Source organism: Perognathus longimembris, chromosome 28, assembly GCF_023159225.1.
Source record: "Perognathus longimembris pacificus isolate PPM17 chromosome 28, ASM2315922v1, whole genome shotgun sequence".
NCBI classification, from domain to species: Eukaryota; Metazoa; Chordata; class Mammalia; order Rodentia; family Heteromyidae; genus Perognathus; species Perognathus longimembris.
The window spans coordinates 47,490,506-47,501,363 of record NC_063188.1 but is presented as its reverse complement, the minus strand read 5'-3'; the positions used below and the strand labels follow the sequence as shown (position 1 = coordinate 47,501,363).

The window sequence follows — 10,858 nt, the reverse complement described above, 5'->3', positions numbered from 1 at the left end:
GTTTTTAGGAAAAAATCCTGACATTACAGAACTAAAGTAAAATGTTAGTAGTCCAATTTTACTTTCTCCATGACAAGTGAAAATAAAAATATCAAGTTATTAAATTAAATAGTGATCTTAGAATAAACACCTGAAGAAAATAGGTATGGAAGAATTTAAATTAAAATTTCTTGAGTGGATAAGAAATTGTTTAGCAACTGAAAATTTACAGACTATTTGTTTCCTTCAGTCTCTCACTGTTATGAAACTATAGAGATGAATTATGGGTAGTAATAGTAATCAGCAACTCCCTATTCTATCATCTCTGAGGAAAGTCTGACATTGATTAGATATAGACCTAGGCTAATACTGGGCAGCAGATCAAGTAATAGCAACCTGTCATCCAATAGATCCTTCCACTGGTTTCGCAGTTTTGATTTTGAAATCAAAGTCTCATTGGTTTTGGTTCCTTGACATTTGAACCTGTAGCCAATCAAATCATTTGGACGGTGGGTTTATGAGAAGTGAGAACAATTGCCTTGAAACCTGTCTAATAGCCCTTTTCTTCTGGAGAGGTGACTTCAGTGCCATTGAATACAGTATTGATATGTATTGGGAAAATGAGTATTGAATTGATTGTCCATTGGTGCATCTGTCAAATCTAGCTGTAGAATGTCTTACAATCCTTGAATGCTACAGGCTTCTAGATAAGATTTCTCCAGGTCAAAGTAGAAACACATGGGTGGAGTAGTGTGGGGAAAGTTTACATCATCACTGCCTTTGCTTGATCATCCTTACCACTTGCAAAGATAACTAGAGACCTTGACTACTTTGTATGTAAGACATGATCATGCTCTTGGGGTAGAGAGGTCTAGGAGAGAGTCTCCAACATAACCAGGAAAATCTGTTTCATACACCCGCTGATGGATAGTGATGGCATACAGTTGCATTGCTGAACATACAACCTGCCACCTAGACCTGATCCACTGTAGTCTCTCATGTTTGTTTGAACTTGCAAACATCTTTTCCAGTGAGATAGTCTTGCTAACAAGCAAGGACCACCTGCCTTAGGATGACTAGTAGTTTACTGGCAAGTGTTACATTTTTCCTATATTTTCTCATATCCTTCACCAGTTTGTCAATGATTATAACAAAGGCTTTGAGATGGGATTAGTAGTTTTAGACAAAGTGATTATACTCTTAGGACAATTACCTTCTGAGATGCCCATGAATCATTAAACCCTCTCATCTTGGTTCTAGTTTCTTGCAGATGTTGCTGTCCACTTCCTTTCTATGCATAAGTAGCCAGATTTTGACAGTGACAGTAATGCATCTTTGATCAAACTGTTATCCATATTGGGCAGAGGAGAGAAATGGAAAAGAGGGGATGAAGAAAAAGATTATGAAACAGGAGTAGAAGAGAAACATAATCCATGTATACTATCTGCATATATAGAATCGCATATGAATTGCCTTGTTTTGTACAATTTAATTGATGCTAATAAATTAAATTTATAACAATTATTTCCTTTTTGTAGAAATAAATAATTGGGAAGCAGCTAAACTTTGGAGTGGTCCAGTGCTTGGTTACTGGTTGGAGGTAAAAGCCAAAAACTGCAGGGGCAAGGCAAATGAGGGAAAAAGGAGGAGATGGGAATTTGGAGCAATAGTAGAACATATGGGTTGGCAGTGGTTTGAGTGAATAAAGGAGGAAGAGAAAGGAGCAAGATAAGAAGAAAAGAGACCCAGGGGCCAGTGGAGGGTAGCGTAGGTAAATAGGCATAAGATGGTTTAGGCTGTGGTGGTTTCAGATTTTGCCCCTGATGGTCTGGGACTTGTCAGAAAAGTTAACAATTAATAACATCTGAGACATCAGTTAATTATCTTTTTTTCATTTATGTTGTAATATTCTTCATGGCTGGTAATACAGATGATTTTTAATGGTATCCTGGCTATTTCTTTCATTAGCCTTCCCTAGATCTGTTTTAATCTTCTATATTATCAAGACATCATTCCATTTATATTTAATATGTAGGTCCTGGACAACTTTTTGAACTGTGGTTCCAATAAAATTAATGTTCATAGTGTTTAATATAGGTTTTCTCAGTTTATCTGATGATACAATGATGTAGAAATATTGTGGTTTTCCTAACCTTGTGTATCTAGGAAGAGAAACAACAACAAAAAAGTCTGGACATACAAAGATTTTTCTGTGGATGACCACCCACTATGGTTGTCTATTTTTGTACACTGCCTGCCTGCCATCTTGTCTCCTAGCAGGAGAAAGAACTATCAGGACTTTAAGGAGATTGTCTGGCTTGGTAGTTCTTTTGGAAAGATACACATTGCCTATTGGGAATGGACAGTTTCTTACTGACATATGGACTTTCTATATATGTCCCATCCTATGAAATATTTAAAATATTTACACTCAAAAGATCTGAGTTCAGAATGGTAGATACCACTGGTTGAAGTCACTAGAAACTGGAGAATAAGTCTTTAACACTTACAAAGTTTCAGCTATGGATGACAAATAGGTTCAAAATAGTTAAAATGCCTTCACAAGTATTAAGAGCGTACTCTGATGTCAAGTGTTTTTACCATACTGAAAGGAAGATAGGTTGCTGTCATCTAATCTTTGAAAAAGGAGCTACAAACATGTTATTTCACAGTTTGATTTCACTTCTTTAGTTGAAGGATTAGCCCTGAACTCTAGGCCTTGTAACACTTCTTTTTTGTGTTGGGAAAGCTGGTTGTGCACATGTGAAAGACTGAAGCTAGATCCCTGTCTCTTATATTGTGTAAATATCACTTTAAAGTGGATCAAAGCCTTAAAGTAAGACTGAAAACTCTGAAAGTACTAGAGGAAATCATAGGAGAAAATCTTGAAGATATAAACACAAGCAAGGACAAAGACATATATTGCTTGTTTTTCTTATTTCTGGAAGTCATGAAAATGCAAAACAAAGAAAAAAAGGCCATGAGTATTAAGGGAGACTACTAGGGAGAGAGGAAAGAGGAGGGAAATAGAAAACCGCGAATGAAAAACAAGATTATGAAACAGGAGTAGAAGAGAAACATAATCCATGCATACTATCCACATGTATAGAATAGTATATGAAATGCCTTGTATTGTACAATTTAATTGATGCCAATAAAGTAAGTTTATAACAATTATTTCCTTTTAATAGAAATAAATTATAATAGACAACTCTCAACATTTCTCTTTCCTAGCATGCCTTGAAATGATAACCAAGCAATTTTCAAGAACTGTATGTCAAGTCCAGCTTAAAAACAATGCAGAGAAGAGCCAGATGTCAGAGGAACTGGGAAAATAAATAAAACAAGTGAGTTTTCAAATGCACAATTAATTATTCAACCTTGAGATAACAAAAAGAGAAGTAGCATAGTTGTTGGCATTTTGAGCAAAATAATGATTCACAGAAGAAAATGGTGAATAATTTTTTAATTACAAGGCCATCAGAAGAAATCCTGACGCCTAGTGGATCACCAAACCAGTCCACAAGTACAGAGAAATGCGTGGGCTGACCTCTGCAGGCCGCAAGAGTCGTGGCCTTGGAAAGGGCCACAAGTTCCACCACACTATAGGTGGTTCTCGCCGAGCAGCATGGAGAAGGCGCACCAGCTCCACCGTTACCGCTAATAATAAAAGTAATGTTTGTACAATTCTTACCTAATAAACAATTTAGGACAGTCAAAAAAATGAATATAGGAAGAAGGATAAAGCTAGAATTATAGTATAAAGGTAAACTTCATAGCATTCTTTCTGAAATGTACACATATTTAGCATTTTTTAAATCTGCAATTATATTGCCATTTTCGTCTCATGTGGTACTTGGTCATGTGGGAGACAATATTTTTATTTCATGAGAAGTCAGTTTGTGTATGTGCACACATGTGTGCATATATACCTATTTGTGTATAAGGAGAAACATATATTCTTTTTTTAAGAATTAATAATATACCTTTATTTTGTAACTTACAAACAACATTGCCATCTAATAACCTGTCACTGGTGATCATTTCTCTTAGATACTGAGCAATAGGTTAAGTATCTACAAACACTTGATAGGCCCAAGGAAGGGGAAAAAATAGCCCTGATTAAAAACGACGCAAGAGCCATACACAGATGAGGACAAGGAAGTCCTAACTACAAATAATCTTCCTCTGTTACATTATTGCTATCAACTCCAAGCTGGTTGTTCTCCTAGATGCTTTCTTTCCACAGCTGCAGTAGCTGATAAATCTTGCATTCACGTGACCAAAACAATGCTTTCTTTTACTCATAGATTCTCCGAGGCTCCTTCAGTACCACACCATCTTCTGTCATGGCATTTTGTAGACGTGTCATTGAATCTGAGGCCGCCTCCCAGGGGATTGGTTGGTAGACCATGAAATTGATGCCTGCCTCCAGGCATCGCTGTCCGAGCACTCGTCCTATGCTCTCACAAGCCACCACGTTTCAGGTACTGTAAAGATGCTTTTTAATAGCCCATTCCCGGGTGGATGCCGAAACCACAAACTGGCCATTTCGATGCTTGACAATCCCTTTCACATGGTGCTGAGCCCTTATAACTCATAAACTGTGCCAGAACTCTCGGGAGGGCTACACGGTCTTCCAACCCGTTCCTTCCTGGCGACCGCCAAGAGCTCTAGGTTTCGGGGATTCCTGTTGGTGAACTCCAGGCTCGTTTTCCGAAGGCTGTTCTGCGGGGTTGGCTGTCGGCATGGAGCTGGAGAGGGCCGCGGAGCCCCGCTCCGGGATCCTGCAGACCGATGGCAACTTCCAGAACTGCAACTGCAGCGCCGCCATCGCTGAGGGGCTCTCGCCCAGAGCATTGGAGCGGTGCCCAGGCTAGGCCGCCCTGGCCATGCCGGCTCTGGGGGAAATCCAGAGACTCCCCGCTCCCGCCACCGGCCACAGGAACCTCCTAGGCCCTAGCTAACCAGGTGGCCGCCCCTGAGCGGCCTGAAGGTCATCAGAAACATATTTCTTAAAGTAGAAAATTGTCGGAACCCTCAGAAGTTGAGGAGAGAGGGAGTTTTCATAAATTAGAAACTTGTTGAAGAAGTTATGTTTTCTCTTCTTAGGTCAGATACAAAACTTGGCTTCATTGCTTTAGGAATGACTTTTACCTAAGACCTCACCAGAATAATTACTGTGCCTGATTTAAAGAAATATGGTTTGACAGATGTGGATAATTGGATAATTTTGAGTCTATCCAGGGTACATAAGCAAACTTGATTAAAGTGGAAAAAGTTGGCTCGCTGATTATGCTTCAAATCTGTCCAGGCCAAAGAGCCAAATTCATTCTAGACACCTTGGTTTAAAATTTACTTTACTTGTTTACAAGAATGAAATAGTTTCATTTTTAAACTCAGAAATAGGACATTTGAAATAGTTACCCTTGTGAAAATTACTATACTGGCTACATAATCCTAATATTTCTACTAAGCAGAATGAACCTTATGGTCTTTGATACAAGTTAAAGTATACCCCTTTTGAGGTTCTACTCCTGGGGTAGGACACTTGAGCAAGAAATTATCCCGAAAGAAAAAACTATTCTTATTGCTAGACTCATTATTTAAGTAATGTCTAGTAGTTTTTATTTAGCTTTTTGGGGGGAATGTCCAAGAACAAAAAAGGCATTGCAAAAGTAGAAAAATAGACTTTGTGCTAAATACTGTACATAATATTTCTGTTGACTTTTAAAAACATAAGTGGGTTAAAACATAAATGCCTAAGAATTTTTAAAATGAAAAGATTTCCTTTTGGTTGAGGTTTTTACTTATAGCCTGGCACATAGTCCTCTCCACTTGAACCAAGCCCTCAGTCATTTTGTTTTGCTAATTTTCAGATTATGTCTTGGGTTTTTTTCACAGAATCAGACTCAGTCTGTAGTCTTCCCACCTATGCCTCACATGCAGCTGAAGTTGTAGATGGGCACCATATCCTGCTTCTTTATTGGGATGTGGTTGTCTCAGTAACTATTTCCTTGAGATGTCCTTGGTTCTCCTAATCTCTACCTCCCAAGTAGCTTAGATTACAGGCATGAGTTATTGCTTCCAGCCATATTATGTGCTCTTTATTGCCAATTTTTTTTATTATAATAGTAGTGTAAACTACAAAACTAGTACATTAAAAAGCACAATAGTCACAACTTTTCCTTTGTAAAGAAGAAAAATTTTTTTAAATGACGAAATACTTGTGGTAGAGAAATTGGCTTCAGTTTGCATCCTTGGAACTAATATTGAACCTTGGGCCTGCCTAAAACAAGCCAGATGTTCATATATTAACTAGGCCTTAGAAATGTCAATCCTAGGATTGACATTTATGGATTTATGGATTTTCATATATGTTAGAGGCATGACATTTTCATAAACTTCAGTCTCAGTCTGTTTGAAATGGTAAGACAAATTATATACTTTACCTCAAAGTAAATGAATTGCAATAATCTAAGTATTTATAGCATATAGTAGTTTCCTGCATATCCCATAAATGCCTTACTCTTTCATCAACCCTATTACAATCTCACTAGCTTTAAAATGAGAGTATGAGGTGCCAGACTTTGAAGTCAGGCCCCACCACGTGAACCCCATTTTAGAATCGAACCCTGAGCCAATCAGATTTGTACCTGTGTTCTAATCTTGCTTGCACAGCTGATTGTTGTAACCTTGTTCTTTGCCTTTATAAGCCCTGTGTAATCACAGCTCGGGGCTTCCTCCTAACCTCCGCTGTGTCTGTGGGTAGGACGAGGCCCGAGTTGGCAGCTCGTTAAATAAACCCTTGCCTTGCTTTTGCATTTCGGAGTGTCTGAATCTCGGTGGTCTTCTTGGGGGTGGTCTTGCGTCTTGGCACAACAAGTAGAGTGCTTTATTTATACTTCATTACCTTTAGTTACCATCCTATGAACTGTATATCAAATATATCTGTATACTTTAAAAACAAAAGTTTACATGAATGAATGATATATATTAAATAATCAAATTTTCTGTTTACATATTTTGCTTAGTACCTAAGTATACATTTCGAAAACATGGATAGGCTAACTATTGCCAATTATTTCATTGTAGGTGGCATATTATTATGCAGCTGGATCCTAGGCACCTAAATCAGAGGCTCAAGGAATAATCTCAGAGGCTATGGGCCCTGTATGACCCCAAATATTTGTTCTTTGGTTCAGTAACAAGTGGGAAATATATTCATGTAGAAAGAATATTTCTGAAATACTTTGAATCAATCTCATTTCCCTGGACTGGGCTTCTTACAATACAATGAATAATTAGAAATGTCATTCAATAATGTGACATAAACATATGTAGACAACCTTTTCAATGTTAGAAGGATTCTATGCCAGAGAGAATAGACAAATATCTAAGCTGTGCTCCCTCCTTAATAAAGTTCTCAAATCCAGCTTCTAATTATTTTTGTTTGGAAAATAATTCATTGTTGCTGCAATTTACTGTCATATTACTGCTGAAATTGCTTATCTTACTTTCACTTCTACCAATATCATTTTATGACTAATTAGCACAATAAACTGCATTGCCTATAGTAGTGTTTGATGTCTGTGTTAATTTTCTGTACACAAAGTCTTTGAGACATCTTTTTAGGAAAAATTGTTATGTAAGTGTATACATCTGACTACAAATTCATTTCTAAGGAAAATGACTTCAGTGAATTTCTTATAAAGTTAGGCCAGTTCAAGGGAAGGGTTGGGTTGAGAGGAATGAAGGATAATAATGAAAAACATAGCATCAATCAAGATGCAGTATATTCATAAACTTATTTGTTGAATGGTAACTTGTTGGAGAATTAATGTCTCTAACCAGTGGAAAACTTAGCCTGAGCACAGATACTCTGATGCCTCATTAGCACACTAATAGGCCCTTGGGAACACATTCCCAGTAAAGAGTTCCTTTGTGTTTGCGGGCTAAAGGAAGCCGCCTTTTGTTTTGAGAATCTCCCTTCCCCCCTGCTTAGAGTCTCCCTGAGGAGACTTGCTTGACCAGCTGCCTTTAGTGTTAGATTCTCACTGTAGATAGGGAAGTCTCTTCACAAGTCAATGGGGAAGTCAAGATCAAAGTTATTTAGCCTTGAGGAGATAGTAGCTAGGAGATAATTATAGTTCTGCCTGGACTAGTTATAATCCCTTGTTTTGATATCAACAATCTTTGTAGTAACTACCTCCTGTAATAGGAAAAGCTTTTGTATTAAGTTCCTTCCCTCACAGTAGTAACATCCTCCACTTTTGTATTTGAGATGGATATCATGCTGTACTAATTTTTAGCCTTGAAGTTGTGAAATTGATTTCTAACCCTATATAAACCCTGGCCCTCCTGAAATAAAGCATGCATTGGTTCACTCGCCTTGCATCCCCCATGTCCTGACTACAGCTGCAGTTACCCAGGCCCAACAGTAACTCCTTTGGACAACTACTTAAGGATAATAAATGTAATAAAATAATTTGGAAGGGTGTAAAATGAGACAGCACATTTACTCTCTGACTACCAATTACTATGTCACTTTCCAATTTTATCTTCAATACTATCTATCCTTGAATTAAATATTTTGGAAATACTGGGTAAAATCTGTACTGAATTTAGTTGGTACATAGATTTCTTCCTTCTCACAATAGGATTCATGCATTGTTGATGTGGTTGAAGTAGCAAAGTGCCTGACACACACACAAGTCCCTGTATTCAAACCTCACAACTCCAAAACAAAGAAAAACAAAACAAACTATCTTAATAGAAATTATATAGAATTTACTCATATATAGAATTTACTCATAACTTTAGATCTAAATGAAAATTTTGATTTCACTTTTTGTATCTGGAAGGTCATTTCCAGGCCAACTTGACAAAGCTTTGCACACATTTCACTTAAATTATATGGGTACTTTTTGCATTTATTATAGTATCATGTATCAGAAATAATCTAATGCTTTTTACACTTGCTTGAATAGACCCTCTTTGCAGATCTATGCACAATTAAAAATTACTTTTCTTATGAATTCACCTTCTGAAATGTGTTCTTGTCATTTAACTACAGCTCTTCTATGTTTAGTTTCAGTTGATAAATTCCTTCTGGAGGTTTTCCAAGCTATACTCTGAAATTGTTTTTGTTGGACATATTTCTGATCACTAACATCAGTAACCATCCTGCTAATCATTTAAGGTAATATAACTATAGTTTAGATTGAAGTAAATTAGAGAAATTTGTTAGCCAAAACAGTATCTCTTTCAGTCAACCTGAAATTTGACTTCTCCACAAGTTACCACCATATTTTTCCCCATTAAGTACTAATATTGAAGTACTTGGGTTTTGTAGAAAAGACCAAATGATACATGTCTGTCATCTCAGTTTCTGGAGAACCAGAATTTGGAGGACCCTTGAGTCAAAGTTTGAGGCCAGGCTCATCAAGGTAAGATACATTCATAGGGAGAATTAAAACAAACAAACAAAAAAAAAAAACTTAGATTTGAATATTTTGGTTTAATTTTATATTATTTACACAAAAATATGATAGCTCCAACTGGTGTCCTTACCCTGTAGAGAAGGGAGGAGAGGCAAATGAAAAGAGATGAAAAGAAAGCACACACAATGAGACCCCAAAAATCTGAGCTGTGAGGCCGGGAAAGGATTGGGAGTTTGGCATGCCTTCTTCCAACACTAAGAATGCAGAGTTTCCTGGAAAGGTCGATCAGTCCTGGCTTAAAGGGAATTCAGATTACTATCCAGGGTGTGGACTAACTCCACTGGAAACTGTGTGGGAGCCTGCGGATAGAATTAGGTTTACATAAATTGTAAGCTCTTTATGGTTTATCTCTCCTTCCACAATTTAAGGAGGTCATCTACCACTAGTATAGAAAATACTGTCAGTTGTTAAAGTTTATACCTTACCTTCTGGAACAAATGAACAGAAAACTTGATTAATGGAACCTTGGGATCTGAAGCTGGCTGAAGGCTACAGGTCTCCTGGTTCCCCAAACTTCAGTTCCATGGTCTGGTCTCCATTATTGTTTTGCTTCTGATCACAGTTAAGGGGCACCCAAAAGGTTGCACACCATATTTTATTATAAAGGAGATTACCTTGTCTATTGATACAAAGGTAGAAGTTAAACACAGAATTAAGTGGGTTTTTGTAGTAGTGATGACAGGAAATATTCATAGAGCTGAATATGAATGGAAAGCGTTATTGGCTATTGATTATAGCATAGACCTTGCAAACATGTTAGTGATAAAGAAATTATGAACATATAATCCCACACACTTGCAATTTTACATTCAAGTAATAGAGAATATTATATTACCATTCAAAGTAAAATTATAATGTTCCATATTTTAAACCATAATATTGCCTTATTTTTATATTTCAAATTTATTCAAAATTCTCAACTTTGAAGAAATATTAATTTAATACTTAGCCACTTGACATTTAGCTGAATTATATATTCAGTATACCTCTTGTGGATTATTAAAACAGTTTAAAGCACAATACATGTCACTATATTATCAGATCTCCAAATTTATATTCTGTGTCATAACAACATTTCCTATAGTAAGTTTTCCGTTTACATTTTCAGTTACATTCCTTGATATATAAACCTATGTAAATATTTTTGTATGTACACCCATGTACAATTTTACATCTTTAACTAATACATAGGTACAAATATTTGCTTGATTTAGCAATACTAAAATTGCCCGCCTTTGTATATGTTTGTGTAAATTTTAGAATATTTCCAATTTTTATTATTTTCCCTACTTTCTAGATTTATCAATTTATGGTAATAAAGTAAATGTATAAGTCAGTCACAATTTTTTCCACTTATGTAAAACACATTTCCATTT

General features: G+C 36.6%; 1 pseudogene; it reads right to left on the bottom strand.

The window, feature by feature from the left end:
- Positions 1-3,947: 3,947 nt before the first annotated feature.
- On the bottom strand, positions 3,948-4,858 carry LOC125343792 (annotated as a pseudogene).
- Between the last annotated feature and the right edge of the window lie 6,000 nt (positions 4,859-10,858).